The sequence below is a fragment of the Crotalus tigris genome, unplaced genomic scaffold, assembly GCF_016545835.1.
Source record: "Crotalus tigris isolate CLP2741 ecotype Arizona unplaced genomic scaffold, ASM1654583v1 scf7180000020943.996319, whole genome shotgun sequence".
NCBI classification, from domain to species: domain Eukaryota; kingdom Metazoa; phylum Chordata; class Lepidosauria; order Squamata; family Viperidae; genus Crotalus; species Crotalus tigris.
The window spans coordinates 253,693-277,001 of record NW_024098271.1 but is presented as its reverse complement, the minus strand read 5'-3'; the positions used below and the strand labels follow the sequence as shown (position 1 = coordinate 277,001).

At 38.0% G+C, this 23,309-nt stretch overlaps 1 protein-coding gene across 6 annotated transcripts in view; it reads right to left on the bottom strand.

Moving 5' to 3' along the window:
• Nucleotides 1-23,309, bottom strand: part of TIAM1 (TIAM Rac1 associated GEF 1) — a 208,951-nt gene that overhangs the window by 158,509 nt on the left and 27,133 nt on the right. Inside the window, exon 1 of one of the 6 annotated variants that reach the window (XM_039368859.1) lies at nt 10,524-10,616. The exons of 4 other annotated variants lie outside the window; for them this stretch is intronic. The gene's annotated coding sequence lies outside the window, so the exon portion shown is untranslated. Of the gene's footprint in view, nt 1-5,944; nt 5,960-10,523; nt 10,617-23,309 lie in introns of those variants that run through there. One more of the 6 variants, XM_039368858.1, reaches the window with a different exon arrangement.

The window sequence follows — 23,309 nt, the reverse complement described above, 5'->3', positions numbered from 1 at the left end:
TTCAAATGATCAGTATGTCGTATTAGCCTAACTTGGTCTCCTGGCAATTTGCTCATTTTATTTCAAAGCTTATTTCCCCTGAAAAACTTTCTCAGAAAACAGTGTAAGATTCCAAAGATCAAAGTAATCAATGATGTAATATATATAAAATGTCAGATCAGAATTGTCTGAAGGTGCATAGATTGCACTTGATAAGTTATATAAATAGATATAACAGTTCCAAAGGAAAACTATACATTTCTGGAAACTGGTCTTCCTGGGTAGTCAGAGATTGTGAAAAATTCTCAGAAAGTTCATGTGGATGTGTTATATAAATCGACTGAATAACACAGAGATTTCCACGTTGAGTATGAGTTAGATGAGTGTTTCTCAACCTTAGCAACTTCAAGATGTGTGGACTTCAATTCCCAGAATTCCCCAGCCAATTTGGAAATCCATTTATCTTAAAATTGAAGTACATACATCATAAAGTTGCCAAGGTTGAGAAACACTGACCTAGATTAAGAGAAATATTATTCCAAAAAGAAGCAGACATTTATGGGCCAGTTGTAACAGATACTGATGTAGAAAGTTTGTAACAAGAAAATAACAACAGTTTTTAATTACCAAAGCATTAAGACAAAAGATACACACATCTTGGCAAATTGAAAACAATCTACTAAATAATATTTCCATAGCTGAATAAGGTGCCTTTTGGTACTTCTGACACTTAGGAAGAGAACTACCAACCTTTACTTTCTAGTACGGGTCACTTATTCAAGTGCAAGCGGAAAATATGAGAGACAGATGATTAATTGCTGCAATATGGCATTCCTTACTGGCAGTTTTTATTAACAACGTCTTGGTCAGCCAAGCTTGAAATCCCACTCACTCACTACAAGTCAGACATTCTCCTTAGAGAATAAAAAACCATATATCCATCAATCTCTGAACACTTTTTTAATGTGTGTGTATTTGTGGAAGTCCTACTCCCAACAAAAATAAGATTCTATTCGAAAGATAACACATATTTGCTGTCTTCTTCCCAGATTTTCTTAATAGCAATTGCTTAACAGTAAACAAAATGGGTTTATTATTTTTTTTATAAGAATGGATGGTTTTCGTATTTATTTTTAATAAGAATACAGGTAGCTCTTATGACTACAGTTGGGGACAGAACTTCCAACACAAAGCAATGCACTCATTAAATGAATCATCCCCAATTTTATGACCTTTTTGTCACAGTTGTTAAGCAAAGAGCAATAGCAATAGCACTTATATACCGCTTGAGCTGGGTTAGGATCTGTTGGCAGTCAACTATCAGCAGAAGTAGCCTGCAGTACTGCATTCTAACCACTGCGCCACCATGGCTCATCACAGTTATTAAGCAAATCATACAAATGTTAAGTGAATCCAGGTTCCCCCATTGATTTTGCTCATTGGGAACCCCCTGGAAAGATCACAAAAGGCAATCATGTGAACCTGGGAAACTGCAACTGTTATAAATAAATGCAAGTTAGCAATCACCTGTATTTTGATCATGTGATTACAGGGACACTGCAGAGTCATAAATGCAGACAGATTACTTTTTTTAGCACTGTTGGAGCTTCAAACTACTGTTAAATAAATTGAGGGCTCCTGTACTGCTAAATTTATGCTGCATTTGTATTTAATGAATAAGTATAAATCAAATCAAATCAAATATTTATTACAGTCATGGACCAGTACAATTAAAAATACTCAAAAGATTATGTAGTTAAAAGTTCTAGAATAAAATAATGGCAAGTAACTAATAAAAACTCTGTTGAAATCCTAATTTGGCAGCTTTATCTATCACTTAAACAAGAACACAGCCTGTAATGTAATATTAATCCTTACACTGGGGAAAGCCTATAGTTCTTAGGTACTAAAATGCAAAGGGTGATAACATCAAAAGATTTGGTGCATTAATTATATAAAATGGTTATAATGGATTATTCATCAAGTTGCACTGAATCTTTAGTGCTGCTGTGCAGAATCTGGCTACCTGCACTGTGACTACAATTTGTTGTCTTTAAGAGACCACTGAAGATAAATGGTGTCAAATGGCCATGTTTCTTATTAATTATTGAGAAAATAAATTTTGTTTGAATGTCTCTATAAAAAGAACAATGAAGAGGGATGTGTCCAGAGGTTTCCAGTTCTCCAGAATCACAGGGACAGAGTCTTTCAGTCTGTGGTATCCCTTTATATTTGCTGTCCAGGATGGGTAAGCAAGTAAAAAAACTTCCAATGTATAGTAGAAAAGTAATAGTAATAGTAGAAAAGAGGAAAGAGATGTATTCTAATTGCACAGCCAGTGAGTGGAGCTGCATTACTAACAAGGGATAGCATTCATGGAAGCTGCTGCACGCCATGCAATTGTTAACCAAGGCATCCTGCTTGATTTTTCCCAGCCATAGCATTGCAGCATATATAGATTTTAGGAAGCTGTCTTATCCGGAGTTCATCTAGCCTGGTATTATTACTAGCAATAAGAAATGCTTGTCCAGGGTGTTAAGAAATAGTTTTTCAAGATCTACTTGTAAGGACTAAATCTGCGACATGTACATTCTCTATAATGTATATTCTCTACCTAAAAAGCCCACAGAAAATATAACTTACTTTTTAACTTAATTTTGATCATAATAGTAAAATCTGATACAAACTAAACTTAAAGTTTTAAGGCCTTGAGTTTTTGTACTTACTTAAACTAAGGGTATCATCAAGGAAAAATAATCTACAAAATCCATTGATTAATTCTTTCAGTTAAACTTGCTTTCTCAAGGAGTATTTTCATACTACCCATAAGTCTGCCTCTAGATCAGGGTCCTCAACATCTGGGTCATAGCCCATTACTGGACCGTGGTCTATTTGCAACTGAGCCATGTGAGTGGTGCACACACTGGCCCACCACTTGTGCGAGTCAAGCACCACACACACACATGCCCACCGGCCCACTGTTCATGTTCCCCTTTCCTCCCCTGCTGGCCTGCTGTTCATGTTCCCCTCCCCCCCCCAGCCAGGCCACCAAGCCACAAAGATTGAGGGTCAATGCTCTAGATGATGATGTTCCTGACATATATAAGAAACTGGTAACTTTTTCTCATCCACAATGAAAGGGTAGGATACTATAGCTATGGTTGTGAAAATTTCTGAATCAGTTTCAGTAGGTTTTATCATCTTTTCTCTTGACTGTTAAACTAGCTTTCTAGATTGCCAAAATAAACAGGAGTCTACAAAAGTGCTCCTCATAAGTGACCGTATTTTACCTTCCTTCAGGCATAATAAAAAGACAGTAATCACCTCTGCTGTTGAAGTACGTTTGAGAGATATATCAGAAATAGCTTTACAAGCATCTCAAATTCACCATAATCATAACCTTACAAAGTAACTTGGAAAACAGTAAAACTCTTTCTCAAATTTCTTCTGATTTATATAGAAAGTCATTTCCATTTTCAGTGGTGTCACTTCCTTTTCTGGATTTTCCATCAGGTGTATTTGATGGCCAACTGAGTCCTCTGTCTTCATATTTGGTTGTCCTGCTTCTTCTGTTATCTTCTGCATTGTTGGTTCTTTAGTAGTAGTCAAAATTTGACTTTGTGCATCTAAGCTGGCATCTTGATCTTTTATTTTAGGTCTTATTTTATCACAAGCTTACGAGAGTGCTTCATGTATTGCTTTCAACATAGAAAGAATCTTTTCCTGGTTTTCATCCATCTCTTTCACTTATTTGTAAATAGTTTTTCTACTAAAAGTTATTTGTTAAGCAAAAGTCAGTAAAGATTTACAATCACAGTTCAAGTGGGCCAATTTTGCTGCCTAGCTGTTCTCTTATAGCTAAATCTTCTCACAGATGGTTCCAAGGTCAGGAAAGTCTTATCTAGGTCTGGGCTTTGGGCCAAGTCTCTTTTTAGGAAATGACAAATTGCAATACCAAGCTTCACCACAAGATGTCACCAATGCCATTTAAAGTTTTTTAAGTCCTGAATTTTTCTAATTCTTTTTTCAATTTTATTTCTTTTTCAGTAGATAAAAACAAAAGTCTCCAATAGAAATAGGAAAAATTTTAATCTCTAACTTTCAGGAAAATATAAATCCAATTAGATTAAAGTTGTTCTTTTTAATGCTTTGATTCTCCTGTTAGTCAGATGCCACTATTCTTAGAGGGTGGGATAGAAATTCCCTTCCCTCTCTCCTCACAGGGGGGAGATACTTCAAACAGCCTTTACAGGAAAAGAAGGTACTTGGGGTAAAGAGAAGATCAGATCTCACCCAGTTTCATCCGCATTGCTTTCAGAGTACTTGATAGTAGATTTGACTTCGGCTGTCTGCAGCCTAGTGACAAGCCATATTGCTATGGCTGGTCTTTTCTCCACCAGCTTGGAGGGCTGCCCAGATCAAGCAGGAGGGCTAACGCCCTCCCGTGATCAAACAGGAGTCCCCTCCTTGCTTGTTGCCTCTACAGGGCAACTTTCGACCCTTTCCAGGGTCCCCCAGCGAAGGAAAAGCGGACGTGGAAGACGGAGTCACCTTCCAAGTGTCCGCAGCGGCCGCAGCAACAAACCGGAAGTCCAGAAAACAGTAAAACTCTTGTTGCTTTCTGACTAGTATGCAGAGCTCAGAATAATATCAAATAAGTATCTCACCTTCCGTCCAGTTTTTTTAATTGTCCCACTTTTTAAAGTCATATTACAATTTTAAATGGCCACTGAAACAAGGAAAATTGTTTGAACTGCTAAGCATTTCTGAAAGCAATCTTTCTTTTCATGTTTAAAGTATTAAGTATTTCAGTGTTAAGTTAGTTGTTAATGAGTAAGAAATGTGGTGATCTGAAATATAATTAAAGCACAATACATAGGAAGATCTTCTCTCCTACTAACAAATACACCTAGTGACAAGATAACTAGGCTATTTGCTCAACAATAATATCTGATCTTGATAGAGAAATCTTCCCACTCTTCTGTTTCGTAAGCCAATATTGTACAACTTTTAAGATTTGCTGTAACTTGTAACCTGTTCTCATACTCTTATACTGTTGCATAAAACTGAAAGCAATACCCATTCCTTCAATATGCAAACTTGCAAACTCTCCATTAATTGAAAACAGAAGAGAAGGAGTACTAATAAAACCTCATCATTTGAAATTTCTAGGTGGCATTAAACCATGTGGCAATTTTATCTATATACAACATTCTACGTAATGCAGTTACGTAATGCAGTTACTGAACGTAATTCAGTTCAATTGGCTTCCAGTTCTTCTGGGTTAGATTTACCCAGCTAAACAGCTAAAGGGAGAAATATTGGAAAGTTAGGAAAAGGAAGGACACATCAACTGTTTAGCTTTCTTGACTTCTGCAAAATAAATCATAGCAAAAAAACATACAAAAATATACTTAGGCTTACTACATGTATATGAAATTACTTTTTCAGCATCAGAAAGATTGGTTTTTCATTCATAGTATTTTTTCTAACAAATCTTTATTTTCAAGCACATATACTACAGTAGTGGTAATATAGAATCGAAATGGTGTGCTTTTCAACTTTTGATGTGATCTACAGACTACAGTTGTAATAGATTTGAAGAGGCTGGACTGAAGCTGATTGCTAGAATCAGAAAATACATTAATTCACATAAATCTAGTTGTTGAGTCTGTCAGTTGACAGATGAAAAACCAGAAACATACAATTCACAAAGACGTACTGCATGAAAGTTTGAACAACTACTGTTGTGAAAAAAAATTTTAAATCAAGGCACTCAAAAGCTGGCAAATTTGTTTTTAAGGCTATGCCTACTAAACATATCGGACATCTGGTAACTCTATTCTGAGCAGAATTTAATATACAATGGTTCACAAAAAGCTTTAATCTCATTTTTGTGTGTCCTACATGGAATTGTAAGAAAAGATAAATGCTTCCACAACAAATCCCATTGACTTTTACTCACTTTGGTAGGTGGGAAGGGTGTCAAAAATGGTACAGTTCTTACATTTGTAAGGGAAGAAATTAGAATGATGTTTTCCTCCAGGTACTTGCTCCAGAAAATCTTAAGTAGTCACTCCAGTAAGAGGTGATAAGGCAGTATATGTGATGGCTTCCCCAGATGCCAGCTCAGATGATAAGGAAGAGGCAACTCCATAGAGCTCCGAGAGGGCATTGCGGAGAAGCACCAGAAAGTTGCTGAAGGCTCCAAGCAAGGAATAGAGAGGCCAGGCGTAGCAGAGGAGTCTCTTGAGAGGCGACCAGATGAACATCCCACTGGAGAAGAAAAAGGAGAGGCACAGCTGCAGTGGGAGAGCTCAGAGACCCCGCTGGAAGTTCACATGAAGGTGCACAGCTGCAGGCGGCCAGTGGGGATTACCTCTTCCACCTGATCCACAGATACACAGGGCAGAAGAGAGGTAGGCTGAATGGAGATTGGCAAGGCTACTCTCAAGGAAGCAGCTTTATCCCTGATGAGCTACACTAGCAAGCACCTATTTAGTCAGACGAGTGGAGCATAGGGTTGTTCTCCTGCCCTGTGCATGCTTTGTCTTTGTAAATTCAGTTCTCCTGGACTCTAAATTGTGCTGCATTTGGATTTCAGACTTGCTCGTGGATTTTGGACTCATACCATGGATTTCAGATTGGCCCTGGATTATGGACTTTTTGGGTCTTGCCTTGCTTTTGCTTTTGAATTTGGTACCTAGACTGAGCACTGCTGGACTCAACATTGGTTTGCCTTGGGTGCGAGTGGGAACCTGGGGAATTAATATTAAGGGCTTAGACTATCAATAAAGTCCTTAAAACTTTCTTGTATGTGGATTGAAATGGGACAGTATATTTTATTAGTCTGTCGTGATGGTATTTCAAGTTAGCCAGAGTTCCTTAGTACCCTACTGAAATGGAATTATCTTCTATACAAAATAAGAAAGCAATAGAAAATTCTGAATACATCATAATGGCTCTCTTTAACAATGTTACACCAAATCCTGTTATTTTCCCTCCCACTGATCTGCAGCACACCAAGGCCCCGATCCCTGCTAATTTCTTGCTTAAACTGGCTCAATTATATTCTTACAAAAATTGGTAGTATTAAACATTTTTAAAAATTCAGATGATGTGAATCATTTTGATCATCCCTACGAACTAAGGAGGTACACAACAGAGGTGTTAAACAGTTTTGCCTTTATGTGCTTTGGTTCTGCCATTGGTATTTGTTGTGCAAAGTACATGCACTACTAACACAGGCAGCCTTATTAGGTGGGCTCAAGACATTTGTTTCTTTTATAGAACTTCCTGTGTCTATGACTCAATTACGGGGGAGTATTTACCATGGAAACTAGAGAGAAGGTGCTTTTTTGCCATAGCAAATGCACTGTTTTTCAGGGGATGTCTTTTTTTTTTATGCAAATGCTTTCAGTATTGGAAATATTCCCCAACCCACACCAATGAAGGCAAGAGAAATTTCTTAAGTTGGGCCATGTGGTTTAGCATCCTTTTATAACAACAAAACAGGGCCTCTGCATGTCAAGCCATGCCATACAACAACAATACCCCATTACAAATCTTCCGCTTTCTTTGACAATCCATAGCCCCTGTTAAGAGAGGAAAGGGCACAAGCATGTTCTCCCTTCATTCCCCATGTGCCATTTCACAATCCTTTGTCAGAAGAATTAGGGATCAGCAGCATAGTCAGTTAATATGGACAGTCAGCGTAGCAACATCTGGACTCTCCGTTAAGCTTGTTCTTTCCTTGATCTGGTTCAGGAAGATGCTCAAAACTTTCACAGAGCATTTGTAAATTGACTGTGTCATCTGACTTCAAGATATATGTATGCATTGCTAACATGTACTTACTATAGTTTGATTTAATTTTATTTTATTTTTTACCATAAAGGTTTTCATGTTACCTTCCGCGGATGTTTATCTATGCAAACAAGTTGACCATTGGGAGCTCTACAGCAGAGGTCCCCAACCTTTTGGGCACCAGGGACCGGTTCCGTGGAGAGAGGTTTTTCCACGGACCAGAGGGTGCGTGGTTTTGTGTGCTGCCTGAATCTTGCCAATGGGGCTTTGCTTGTTTGTGCGGCCCAGTTGCTGGAATGCCGCTGCCCAGTACTGGTCCACGGACCGGGGGTTGGGGATCCCTGCTCTACAGGATTTGATGGCATACAAGAATGAATAAAAATGAATTTGCTTCTTTTCACCAAACCACAGAATCCTTGCAAATTAGACAATATGAAAATGCTTATAAATCTTTGCATGAACTATTATTATGGTCAAACACATCTATATGCAGCAGGATGCTTTCAATAGACAACAAAAAGGCCTTTCAGTAATAATGGCCTGGAGAGAAAGAAGTTTGCCACCCAAGACATGTGATGTCATTCCTGGTATGTCCTGCTGTGAGCCAAATGACAAACTCTATTTTAAGAAGAAATGTTACCAGGACTTTTTCTTTAACAAGATCAATTTTGCTAAGTATCAGGTGGTGAAATTGGAGAACTTTATTCTCTTCCTTCTCTAATCATCAGCTGAAGATATCATCACAGACTATCACATTACATGCTTTTTAAAAGACAATTAACATTGACTACTGCTTTCACTTATACCATTCATTTTTTTTAATTTGGAAAGATTATGTACCATTTCTGACTTAAATCAAAGATTCACAATAGTTCCACGTTAGAGACAGGAAATGTCTACTTCTAAGCACATCCCAAGTAAAACATGTATGTAGAACATGTATGTAGAACATGTAAGAAAAAATCTATGGCCATTCGCCAAATCAGTGGGAATACACATTCAATCCAGTGAAGAAACAGAATTGACATTTACAGAAATATTGTTGCTTGGGCCTTGATTTAGATATAAGTCAATGCCATTCACATATCACTCAATGCCATATCCCTCAATGCCATAATTTTGATTGTTGTGTGAGCAATACTGTGGTGGTTTGTAAAACATGACTATAATGTACCAGATTGTATGAACAATGATTCATACAAGTGATTCTACTTATTACTACAGAAACCATGACACCATAGGCCCATTTATGAAACCCATTTATCCTATCTATCACTATTGGAAAAGATATCCCTTCTGTTTTGTATAATAATGAAATGAGAAGTTAATCTTTCAAAAATTTATCTTCAAATATTTCAGCTCACAAATCATTATAATTCAAAGTTAGCCATCAGCAATAATTTTATGGAACATTAAAAATTAACAAGCAGCATACATTTTAGGGGTTCACAGATCCTCAGACCAATGTCACATGATACTGCTGGTTACTTATTGACCCATTCACCTTTTAATCTGGAACAGGTTGCTAGGCAACCAATTTTTACTTCACTTGCCTTTAAAAGCTAATTTAGTAGCAAAAGTCAACAAGCTACATAGTATTATACAAAGATAATATTTTAAGATATGTTGAATAAATAGCTGCCTTATTATTTCTTTTTAAAAGCCTTAGTAGCCAAGTCATATAATGTTATCTTTAAAATCCTATTACATTCAATTATAGTTACTCCCTAGGAAGTCTGTTTAGAGCTGCTGCTACAATAAAAGTTCTATCAGTACATACATTCCTATTAAGATTTCTTTAAAACACTCTGGTTTACAATAAAATGCATTACTTTCACTATTAAGCAATTCCCAAGTCCTTCATATAGTATGCCCAGGGCATACAATTCAAAATCAGTGCTCCTAACAAGCAAGCACCTAAAGCTGTATGTAATAAATATGTAAAGACTTGTGCAAGGTCATGACACATGTAAAGGGGCTTCAGTTGTACAGCGCTGAAAACTTGAATGTCATCTCCCTAGTATACTATAGAGTCCATCTGATTGCTCACTGCCCTGTTCTACCCCGATTCTACCACCCACACACTTACAATACAGATTTAATTTAGAATAAAATTCACTGAAGTTTGATAAATCAGATTCTGATTTTAAACTGCATTTCTTTCATGTATTGCTAATGTTTAAAATTCCTGGGTTGCTAATGTTTAAAATTCCTGTTTTAATGATAAACTCTGTCCAGACTAAAAACTCAACGAGCTGTTCTATTAAAGATGCCCTACGTATGTGTTTTTCATATTTATAGATTGATTCATATGATTTTGGGGTAGTAATATTAACTGCAAGTTATTTCTACATATCATCCTTTCCTATAAAAATTTGAACAAATATTTTGCCTGACTTGCATTAAAAGTCCTCATAAGCACAATCACAGTTTCACTTAGTGTCTGTTTCACTTTACAATCAATTTGCTGGGCACTAAATAACAACTACTTGAATTGTTTTCCTGTCTGTTTTTCCAGTGTCCCATAAAATTACTTCATTACAAACTTTTCATTCATTTATATGCATGAGCAAAACTGTAAACATGCACAATCTACAGAACTTTCCTTTAAAAAAGAATGCAAAGACCTTTTTAAAAAAAAATGCTATTGGAGAGCGAAGCAAACACAGTTTGAACTGACTAGTTCAAACACCAGGAACTAGTCAGTCAGTCTTCATTTTAATAATATTTAAACACACCTTTTCAGTTCCATCAGAATGGTGCGTACGGCAGGAGGAAGCAGATGGCTCACAAGCACAAGTCATAATTCAAGGGAGGTGCCAAGACCAGAACTGGAGGCAGGAAAAGGAAGCTACAGTTCAATGCTGAGAGTGAATTCATCCTTGGAGTTACATTCCTTTTTTGTAGCGTAACTGCTGCACAGTCAGATCAGCCAGTTCTGACTTGAATATAGAAACGTGTGCAATATTTAGAGTTGCATTTACCCTCTTCCTAATGAAAGAATTTTAATTAAAAGTGGGATCAATTTCACAACTACTTTTTTGCTTTGGTTGCTTATACCAACACAAGTGCTATCATATGAGTAGTGACAGCAGGCACAGAATCTGGCATCCACTGGTCTTTAAAATGGCTAGTTCTGACAGGTTGCAGAAGATGCTGAAATGCAATACCCTCCCAATACACTTTTTTTTTAACCAATGACTTCCACCCTCAAGATAAACAAGGTGTTGTGATGGCAACTGTCTGTAAAAATGCAATAATCACAGGATTTTATTAACTACATTTCCACAATTATGTTTCTTTTTAAGATCACCCAAACTTTGAAAGGATAATAGCAATGCTAAACTTCAAAATGAAAAAAAAAATCATTTTAATGTGTGTGGCTTAAAATATAAGTAGCTAAATTTAATATGTTGTTCAAAATTAGATTCAAAAAGAGCCAAACTCTCCCAGCTGATACTACTGAAGGACTACTATAAAGGACTCTCAAAATAGTTCTGAAGACTAGCTTGAAACAAGCATATGTGTAGCCATTGTAAAAAGACTTCCATGAGCAGTTCATTTCCAAGTAACTGGGGGGGGGGGGAATCCTCAAAGTTATGATGTATTGAGAAGTTCACCTACATCAGTGTTTCTCAACCTTGACAATTTTAAGGCATGTGGACTTCAACTCCCAGAATTCCACAGCAATGCTGGCTGTGGAATTCTGGGAGTTGAAGTCCACATACCTTAAAATTGTCAAGGTTGAGAAACACTGACCTACATAGAGCCCATTAAATGGACTGGAAGCTGTGCAATAGCCTACCTTATTCTTACGATGCTATCATTTCTTTTCAAACATGGAAGCTTTTTTTTTCTTCATTCATTCTGTTAAAACAAAAGACACTACCACAAACCCTAATAGTGCAAAGAAAAGATAATTCCATTTATAAAAGGTAGGAAAAAAATCATGTGAAAAACGTATTTTACCAAGGAAGTTGGAAATGAAAATTAACTTCAAGTCAGTAACCCAAGACAATACATAGGCTTGCATAAAATAGTTATCCATACACTAACCTTAACTAAAATAACAAATTCTAATTACATGCTCTCCTAGTGACACAATTAAAACCTCAATTGTTGCTATGAGTGAAAAACGTCAACAAAGCAGCAGCAGGAGCAACTTCCCACAGATTACTGCAATGACTAATCATAATCACGTTCAATTATGATATTCCATTGAACAGTGAGGGGCAGTGACAGCATGATGGAACCGGTCTGCAGAGCCTTCCCACACGCATTGCACAAGTATACTGACATAAACAGCCTTCCCATTAGCACTGGATTAGAGAGCAACTTGTAGAACTGGGTATAGGATGTCAGAAAAAGCAAGCATTCTACTTCTGAACTAGAACAGGACAGAGGTCATTCAGAGAGCATTAAAGAGGGAGAGAATGTCCTAGACCAGCGGTTCTCAACCTATGGGTCGCGACCCCATTTGGGGTCGATCGACCATTTCTCGGGGGTCACCAAACAAGGCGAGCCGCCATTTTTCCCCCTCGGGGGCGGCGCCGCGCATGCACGCCGCACTGCGCATGCGCGGCACATTTGTGTGACAGGGGTCGCCGTCACACAAACGTTGAGAAGCACTGTCCTAGACCAAACATGTGATTGTACACCAAAGTCTACTACAACTCAATTGGGAATTCAGGAATTCAAAAATGTTGGATTACAGCTGCTGTTGGCCATACTGTACTGGCTCACAATTCTGGAAACTGTAGCCAATCTTTCTAGAGGAAATGAAATTGAAAAGCTCTGGAATGGGTTCTGCTAGGAACAGCTTCCAGGCCAGGAAGAAGGAAGAGAGACAAACAGCCAAGAGTGAAAATGTTCATAACAGCAACAAAATCACCCATACAATGTGGATGTTGTAGCTCAATGGAAAAAAAGACAATGCAATGGGGAATAGGAGTATTGTTGGAGCAGATACCAAAACTCCACAAGACAGAGACAAGGGTTCCTGGTCTACTAGAAAGGAGGCCACTCCTCAATTCTCACTTCAACTGCGATATTAAAAATGCAGGAAACCTGAGAAACAGCAGTTTCTTACTTTCTCTGTAATGTAAATAATGTGATCGCTTCACTGCAACTTATCGTATAAGCTACCCTGACTGGATTGATACAAGTTTAAGCATAAACTATTACTTACGTATCTCCATGGATGGTCTTACTTGATAGGGTATGCGAAAACCAAGTTAACTGCATTTTGGCTTAGTACAGTGGTTCTCAACCTTTTTAATGCTGCAACCCCAACCGGTCATAAGTCGAGGACTACCCAACCGGTCGTAAGTCGAGGACTACCCAACTGGTCGTAAGTCGAGGACTTTCCCTGCCCAGGAGCGCCACGCATGCGCTGCCCCTTGCCGAGGCGCAGCTGGCAAGGGGCAGCGACGGCGCAGGCCGACCACCGGCTAGGCCACCAGCTGGCCCAGCCCAAGGGAGGTAAGCCACCCGCCGGGTCCCACATGTGCCAGCAACCCTCCCTGCGCCTGCCGGCCTCCCACCTCCCACCCCTGGCCCTCTTTTACTTACATTTAGTAGTTGCTCAGCAGGGAGGGGTGGAAGCTTCCAGACAGCTCGCCTTTGCTGCAGACAACCTGCAGCACCGTTTGCAGACTGGGGCTTTTGGCGGGCTCAGCAGGGCAGAGACAGCCTGGACAATTCCTATTGGCTTTTGAAAGCCAATAGAATTAGGCTCTATTCAAGAGAGTCTATTCTATTGGCTTTCAAAAGCCAATAGAATAAAAGAGAGTAGCTCAGCTAAGGAAAAAGGGAAAAAATGGCGGACTGCATTGTTTGGCGACCCCCGTGAAATGGTCATTCGACCCCAAATGGGGTCGCGATCCACAGGTTGAGAACCGCTGGCTTAGTAGGTATGAAAAGCATACCACTATCTTTTCTTTAAATTCTGGGTAAACCAAAGCGGAGCTGGTGACAGGTAATGATTGGTAAACTAAAATAATCACTGTTTTGCTTAAATTATATGCAACTAAAATTAGTATTTGAGAAGATGAGCACTCATAAAGATAAGCAGCTTTATGAATGCCCTATCTGCCATATCAAACAAAGACTAGTTACCATTTTCAGATTTTCAAGAGCTGGGAGACATACCTATTTCCATATTGTGTGCATTTGAGCCATGTAAAAACTGATGGTACTTTCAACTGACTCTTCTTTAATGAAAGTCAAGGAGCCATCCCCAACTTCAACCAGCAAATTATCTCTGCGGTGGAGATACAATCTGGCAGGCAAGGTAGATGGAAGCAATATACTGTACAGCAGGGCTTTTCAACCAGTGGTACGGGTACCACCTGTGGTACATTGGCACCTGGCAGGTGGTACGCGACCATCCTAGAAAGGTGGTAGTGGGGGAGGGGAATGAGCTGAATGGGTGGCAGCACCACATAAGCCTGAGCGAGAGATGGCTGGAGCTGCAGGGCTGTCAGGGCTCAGGGGAAGTGCCAGGATCAGTGCTGCTTTCCAGCTGATCGGCGCTTCTTCAGGACTGTCAGGGCTCAGTGGAAGTGCCAGGATCAGTGCCAGGCTCCAGCTGGAGCTCGGCGCTGATCCTGGTGCTTCTGCTGAGCCCTGAAGAAGCACCAATCAACTGGAAAGCACCAATCAGCTGGAACGCCTTTCTCAGCACGGAGATGGAGAATCCACCAATGGGTTTAGACTGTATTCCTGTCCAATCAGATCAAGTCAGCCAAAGTTGCCACGCCCGTCCTGGACCATAGAGATCCCAGTCTTGACGCGAGCATAGCCATTGACTGACGGCAGACGTTGTGGCTCACAAAATTAACTAACCCTAGGCCTGATGACCTACAAGGGCGGGAGTGGATTCTCCATCTCTGTGCTGAGAAAAGGCATTCAGGTAAGACAATGCCCCTTCTCCAGCACTGGAGATGGAGAATCCACCAATGGGACATACCAAAGCCTACTGTCCCTGAGGGTGGGTAGTAGACTGGTCCGGGGTGGCACTTTGATGTAAAACCTGTTGGAGAACTCTCCTACCGAAGGAAGCCTCAGCCGAGGCAAACCTATCAATTTTATAGTGCCTAATGAAAGGAGATGGCGAAGCCCATGTGGCCGCTCTGCAGACCTCTTCGATGGAAGCCTGGGTGGCCCATGCCACAGAAGTAGCTGCATTCCATGTGGAATGGGCTGTAATCCGTCGTGGAACCGGCAATGACTCAGCCAGATATGCTCTGGTGATGCATGCCCGTATCCACCTGCCAACTGTGGAAGAGGAAACATATTATGTTATTTGAGGGAAATAGAGAGGAGACAGTGAATGTATTGAGTTGAGTTGTTTATTTATGTTTTTACTTTGGAATGTCTGATTACCAAACACCACAGTGTGTCCTGAGTACTTTTTCTTAAAAATTAAAAAATCAATAAAATATTTTCAAAGAAAAAAAAAAGGATATTGGATGTGGAACTGATTCTGAAAGATGTTCAAAAGGCTACACATTACAGCTAAATATTTGACTGGAATAAAGCAAAAAGAATATATCTGATTAGTTTTGAAGCAATTTTTCAAACTGTATCTTCAGAGTATTTCAGAAGGCAATATAAAGGACTTCTTCTAAGGTTTCCTTATACTTTGATCGGCTTCTGAAGGTACTCGCTAACAGAATTACAAACTTGAAAAGGGCCATTTATGCCAGAGAGTCCAGCTCCCCATCCCTCACTCATTGCACAAATCCAAATTAAATGTCTAGTCTTGTGATGGAATGTGCACCTGGAGGAGCAGTGGGGGGGGAAGAGTTTTGGCAACATAGAGCTTTCTCTGAGAAAGGCCCAGATTAAGACACTGTGCAGTCCCAAACTAGATGGGAGAGGGGGAAGAGGTTCAGAGTAGCCACACCCTAAAAGCTCTCAGGATATATCTGGTAGGTTAGAAGATTATAGCTTTAATTCGGCAAGATTCTGTCCATTAGGTGTAAGCAAATAAAGGATTGAACTCAACTAGATTTCACTCTGTCATCTCTGGGCTTAGGCCTAACAAATCCAGTCTCTTCTTGAATATATCCAGTGAATAGAAACCTATCACTTTCTCTGTAATTGGTTTCACTGTGAACTGTCAGGAAGTTGCGCTTTTTCTTCTTCTCCAAAATCCAAACAGAATCTGCCTTCCTGTAATTTAAGTCTACTATTCTTCATCCTACATTTTGGAATGAGAGATAATAGAGGTTGATCTTTTTCAATGTGATATCCTTTCAGGCATTTAAATATTGTTATCATTTCTTTCCTTAGTTATCTTTTCTCAAGGCTAAATATTAACAGCTCTTCACTGACAAGACTGTTCTAGACTCTTGATCACCTCCTTGTTCTTCTCGGAAACAGCTCTAATTTCTCTGAAGCCTTTTTAAATGCAGCGACCAGAACAGGACACAAAAATAGAATTTTACCAAAGCAAAATGAAGTGCAGCAGCTAAATGCTACAATTTGGAAGGTAAACTTCTCTTGATGCTGCCTGAAACTGCATTTTCTCTCTTTGCAGGAAGATCTATTGCCTCATGTTCAATTTATAATTCAAGGCTGTCTTTCACAAATACAGTAACCAACTTTACAGAATTCAGTTCAAAGCTTTCATAATCATCCCATGCTTAGGCCAAACAAATTTTTACCAGCCTTTTCATGAACAGCTCATCTCATGCCTCCAGTTTATCTAGATAACTCTGTTCTTGGCCCAGAAACTGTATCTCTTCCATTGACACAGACTGGATAACCTGTAATACATTTCAGTATTCTTCTTTCATCAACCAAAGAAATAGATAAGAAAATCTTCTGAGGCCCTAGGATATCATGCTTCCTTCTAAATCTTCAAAGACTGATCCTTGCCATTTCATTTATCCATATATCTATTAGCAGCAAGTAATAATTGTCAATAGACTAGATCGGGGTCCCCAACCTTTCTTCATTGGTGGGAGGGAGTGGAGACGCCTTTATGCCCACGTGCACACAAAAGGGGCTGCAAGCACACGAACGGGGTCATCAGTGCGTGCATGACATAAACGGGGCCATGAGCACCTGTGCAATGCTCAGGCGACACTAGCACCTACGCGCCATTGTGATGCTAGCACGAGTGGGGGAGTGTGTGCTCACGGCGACAATAGTTCCACGCTGCTGCACTGCTAGCACAAGTGGGGGGGTGACGCTAGCTAGCACCTATACGATGCTCATGGTATTGCTAGCACCCGTGCGATACTGCGACGCTAGCATGAGTGGGGCACTGCACGCAGCCAACAGCCCATGGCCCGGTAGTGGGCCGTGGCCCACAGGTTGGGGACCTCTGGACTAGATAATTCTCAGCCGTTGTTCACCTTTACATATCTGATCCTTACCTCTGACTTATGGGTCTGGTCGGCATATATTTCTTTCACTTCCATGCAGTAATGAATCAAGAAACTGCAATGATTCTTTTCTTGGTCTTCTCATAGAGTATATAGTTGGCATCCTTTCTGCTTTTAGAAATCCATCATCCTCCAAACCTTTGCCTTTTTCCTTAAGCACTAATATGAGCTTATCTTTGCTGCCAATATCTGCAAACATATTTTGAACATACTACAAATACTGCAGATTATGGATTCTTCATCAGTTATCCTCACTTTTGTTCTTTAGAGCACTACCATTAGAAACACATGCATTTATTTTCTTCTTAGGTTAGCAAATTCTTGACTTAGAGGAAAAGTTGTTAGGGACTCCTACATCTCCCCAACTCACCTGACATATTCTTGTTAGCTTTTCCTGCTACCTTTTATATTCTCTGCTTGTTCGGCAGAAAGTAGTCATTCAAACCTCTATGCTAGGCAATCAACAGCTCTCAAGATACATTTCTTGTGCAGCAGCTATGACCTTGTAGATGACCTTGTCACCCCTCACAGCTCAGTACACAATTCCTTAGAATACACATCAACTAAGATTATTTTCCTCTATATTCCACAATCAGGGTATACCCCATTCAGCAGATTATCTTTTCACCTCTAACCCTTAAACTTATTCTTCCCAAAGCAAAAACGCCAATATTTTAATACCATCCTTTGAACCACTTCTCTTAGTTTAGACCACTACCACTAATGGCAGAGTCCAAATCTTTTATTGGAAACCATGGATGATTCTCTTACCTTAGTTTTGTTTTCTGCATTAGAAGATTTTTTTGGCAAGGGCTTCAGTTTATCAATCTATTTAATACTTGTCTGGTTTTACTGGAGGTTTGTATTAATTACTGCATAAATTTTCTTGCTCACTAAAATGCAATACACACCTCTCATAAACACACAGTATTTTTATTTACTTCTAATGAATACAGTATTAAAATAAATTTTAGGAATCCTAATCTGACAAACAAAATTGGCAAAACAGGAGAAAAAATGTGTTTGCAAACTGCATGTAATCTGTTAAGATCAATCATATTGAAGAAACGAAAAAAGTAAAAATGTTTTATGAATTGCATTCCACTGAAATTAGTTTAATAAAACTCTACATACAGTACTATGTTGCCATGATAAATAATTTACAGTGCTTCAGAATAGATGCCATGTTTCCTAGAGAATAACTGGTTTACATTTTCTCTGCCCAGTGTCATTTCTGTCAGCACAACCAGTTCCAATCACTTAGACCTTAATTTTAGTTCAGCATCTTCCATATGACCAATAAAACTTGTTTTCATTTTAAGTTGTTCCTAGAGCTAATATTCAATCTCAAATTTAGTCTGCAGCATTACTATCAGCACATTTGAAAATCAGCACATTTCTGATTTTTAGCAATGATAACTATGGAGTCTAACAAAACTGAATGTGCCATCTGTTACTTAAATATTAGACTTTTAAAGAATTTCTTAAAACTGCACTAAAATCAATTTTGTGTAACACATTTAAATTGCTTTTCTACCCCTAAACTGGTAATGCATTTATTTTCTTAAAAATATATCCTGTCTTTTGGTTGAACAATTTTCATTGTATATCTTTATATGCGTCTATACATCTCTACCCCCACCTCTCTCTTTCTGTGTGTATGTGTGTGTGTGTACAGAAATTCACACAGATCTGGTTTATAAATCTGAGTCATAGTTTTCTTAATTTTAGTTTGTTGAACCAATCTATGCCTTAACAAGACTGAATCCCTTCTAGAGTCTCTATTTGTGTTCAAGGGAGTTTGGTCCTAAAGATTTGGAAAATACCAGATTTGGGAAATCAATGCTAGCAGAACAATATCCAGGATTTCATCTTATTACATGAAGTAAATAAAACAACATTTTGTTGTTTTGAGGAGTACAGGGAGAGAATACAGAGGAGATTCATTCATTGCCTATATTCTCCCCCAGACACCCATGACCTTCAGTTTTCTTCTGCCTTTCAGTTTAATGGGGGAACAGGAAATATTCCTGGGGCGACAAGCTGAACTATAGAACGAGACTTTCAGGCTCCTATACTGACAAGGTTATCACACTGAATAGAAAAAAGGAGCAGGAAAGAATAGATCATCTGAATACACATCAGATTTAAGAGCCACAGGTCAAATCATGTGTGTAGAATAACTAAGAAGAAGGCATTCTTCCTAAGTTATGACAACCTAAGTGCAATTAATCTTACCCTTTATTTGTAGTGTAGAAAGCATTAAAATGGAGCCATTTATTTTGACATGGAGAACCAGCATTTTAGCCAAGCATCTCTTCCTTTGTGAGCAAAGGATAATGCAGAAGCTTAACCTCCACAACCACCAAGGGCAACAAAGTATTTTGATCCTTGTTGGGGTCAAAAGGTAAGTAAAGGTGTCTATTTTAAAGCTACTTTAAAGCTACTTCATAGCTCAATTATGGAAATCTTCATTTTATAGAAACTAAAGTGAAGAGAGCTAAAGGACTCCTTCTGACAGGACAAAGGCATTACAAGAAGACACTGCCTCAAATGAAGTATTCACAGCATACACTTAAAGAAAATTATTTCCTGCTTAAGCAGAATTAAAATTAATCTCACAGATGGAGTCAGAATATAAATTAAAACAATCAACAAAAAGACTACTTCAAAAAAAAAGAATTTGTTTTTCACATCATCACCATCAGTCAGTTTTGGGGGGTTGCCACATAAACCAAGAATTGGCAGTGTGCCTCCATTCTATTGCATTAACAGAATTCTAAACTTAAATAAAAATTACTTCCATTTTTAAAAATGTAATAAATAAAACAGCCAGCACCTCAAAAAATTGTCACATTTCAGTAAATGTTGGTTTCCCACCGGAAAGATATTGATAAATATTGGGTGACACCATCCAAATTTTGTACAATAAGGTGCTATCCCAAGATTTTGGCCTTTTAAAATGTGTATTGTATACATGCATGCATGCCTGAAAGTTTGGCATCCATGCCAATGGTCAACCACAGTATTTTTAAAGTCCACCAATTATCCTCTCTTTGCTGGCTAATCACAATACCTTAAAAACACTGCATCCATCCATAAAAACCTTATCCAGCTAGGTGCTCTTCAGAAATGTTGCCTATAACCCTCAGCTAGTTGAGCCAAAATCACAAAAGGTGAAATAAAACTTCATTGCTAATTATAGACAGCTATAGAAGAAAACAAACTTTCAGCCATTTGTACTCCTCTTTTTACATATTCCCTACCATTCAAGATTAGAGCCATCAGTTTCTTTCTGAATGTGCTTCCTTTGTTAATAGCTTTAAAGTAACTTAAGAAGATTGATATTAAGAATATTTTATAAGAAGAACAAACTTTTAGGGTTTTTTTATTTAAATTTTAGCTCCTTATTGAGATTTTAACCTTACTGATATTCAGTTTTATCACTCCATATGTAATTTAACATATGTTTCTTCGTTGAATTTAAACCAATTCACAAACTATTATGTGATGCCTTTGTAACAAGTTGGTTCCTTTTTTTTTTGCTCATTGGTAAAGAAAAAAGGCTTAAAGATGTGGATGTGATTCTAAATATACTGCACACCTTTCATATGGAATATGTAAAATATATTCATTTATTGAGCATGAGACATAGCAAAAAAATATTTTTGTTATGATGGAATGGCAGCATCAGCCTAAATGTATAGTCTCGGATTTATGACATGTATTCTGTCTGTTTTGGATAAAATGGAAAGATTGATCATTTTTATTCCATGCAGTCAAGAGTTCATGATGTATGTAAAAGAGCAGTGTTTGTTATAAGTAGAATCTGCATTTCTGCTTTTTTCTTTTTTTCTGTTTTCTTATTTTTCTTTTCCCTTTAATTGTTTTGGGATTGCTTTCCCTTTTTTGTTTTAGTTTTTGTTTTCTTTCTATATAATAAAGCAAGAGAAATATTTTAAAAATGAGAAATATTTTAACAACCAAGAAATAGAAACGTATATATTCAATTGTAGTTTTCAACAAAATAAAATATTTTACCACGTCAGACTGGAGTCTACAAATCCATTAACTTTTTATTAGCTATTTATTCAGGTTAAGCCAGAAAGGTAAGTATTCTACTTGTGGAATGCAGTAATCATGTCAATGGTATAATGAATTACAATTCCAAATCAGCAGTTTAAGTTTGAACCACAAATGTATCAACACTGTCCTAATCGTAATGCAAGGCTCCTTATTAAGCATTTGCATAGAATGTAACTTGCTCTGCAGTTTCTTTATCAAAGGACCATAGAAATCAGTCTTCAAGCATATCATCATATTTGATTTACTAGTGCTGAATTTCAGTATTTCTATGTTCAAAACAAATGTAGCTATGAATTTATTTCTTTATCTTAATATGATAAATCCCTCAGTTCTCAAATTAAACAACTATTCAACAGCATATAATTAATACTGAGCCCCAAAACTGTTTGTCTGTATAGCTTCTGCTACTTCCACTTTTTTCACTACTTTCAGTATGATAATTATTTTTAGTTTATTTATTTTAACATCTATATTTCATATAGCTTCCAATATATTAGCTTTCCGCCTCTGGTGTTAAAATAATAATTTAACTGTTAATTATTCAAAATACTGGCACTAATATTTTTAACTATGGAATGTTTGTTTTTTTGAAAACCACACTGCTTCATCTTAAAATGCCACATAGTATGTTTTAAATTAATTTCCATCATAACATTTCTGAATATCATTCTAGTTCCTATGCCAGAGAAAATGTCTGTTTTGGGATCTGAAAATACAAGGTTACTTATGAACACAGGGACAAAAGAGAAAGGGTACCTTTTCTTCAATATCCCCAAAACAGAGGTATGGGATCTAATTGGTAAGCACATTTCTATAGAAAGGAGAAAATTAAGCTAAATTGCAGAACAGAATTAAGAAAATTCATGAAAAACTGTGGGATAATAAGCTAGGTGCCTTCAGTTTAATCAGAAGAGAATGCATCTATATTGTTGTTTTAAGAAGTAAATGTTGTAGCGGTTTTTAAATCAGTTTACCAGCAAATTGCGGCAATATAATCTTCAGAGCCACAAGAGCTCCTGAAAAAGGCTATTCTGAGCATGTCTTGGAAAGATATATTGATTTGTGAAGATTTAAAAGAAATAAAAGCCCTGAAAAAACATCTGTGATCTAGTTGATTTCTAAACTGCAATTGTACTGGATTTGGGTTTTGATATCCTCAATGGAAAAAATTAGAGAGTTGTTACTATTTTAGTTTATCAAAATAGAACCCAAGGGGTATTGGATAGGTGGATAAAGGCATGACAGAAAAACTCTAGGGCAAGCAATGCTGCAAATGTAATTTCAGAATTAAAACAGAAAAAAAATCATTTATGACCCAGGAAATCATACATACAAATTGAGTTTTTTAGTCACTAGGTGCAGACTGAGATAATTCTAGTTTATTTTACTTAATTCAATAATTTTGGTTATGTAAGCCATACTGTAGCTTAGTGCATTGGATGCACATCATACCACACTACTGTAGATCATAGTTTAAAAGCCATAATAGCCATAAAAGCCAAGTTCATAAAGCATACTAAACCAAAATCAAACAAAGGACATTTCTAAGGCAGTGTGCATGTGGAAGGGGACTTACAAGATACACTGGGCTCAGAAAAATTATCCTTGGGCTCCAGCTAGTGGTCTTGCACATGTCTTTAATTCTCATACGTAAACTAACAATTGCAAACAGGAATTGCAAGCACAAATAGAAAATCTAAGGAGTGGGCATTATTTAAATATCCACACACATACACACATATAAATTTTGTAGACACAGTCATTAGGCAATCATTATAAGAGCTACTCAGTTTAAAGGTATAGTTTATGTTGAGTCCTTCGCGGAAATGTAAGACATGAGAAGCAGTTGTAGTTCTCAGTTTTCTTTATTCTGCGTTCAGCTTACAAGTAGATGGCTTCAGCATCTCCCAAAACCTCCCAGCTTCTTATATAGACGTTTCCCGGGTCAATGCGATACTTTTCCCGCGCCAGCACCCGCGCATGCGCACGGCGCTGGCGACAGCCTGTCTGGTCCCGGGCAGCTTTGCACCTGCCCGGGAC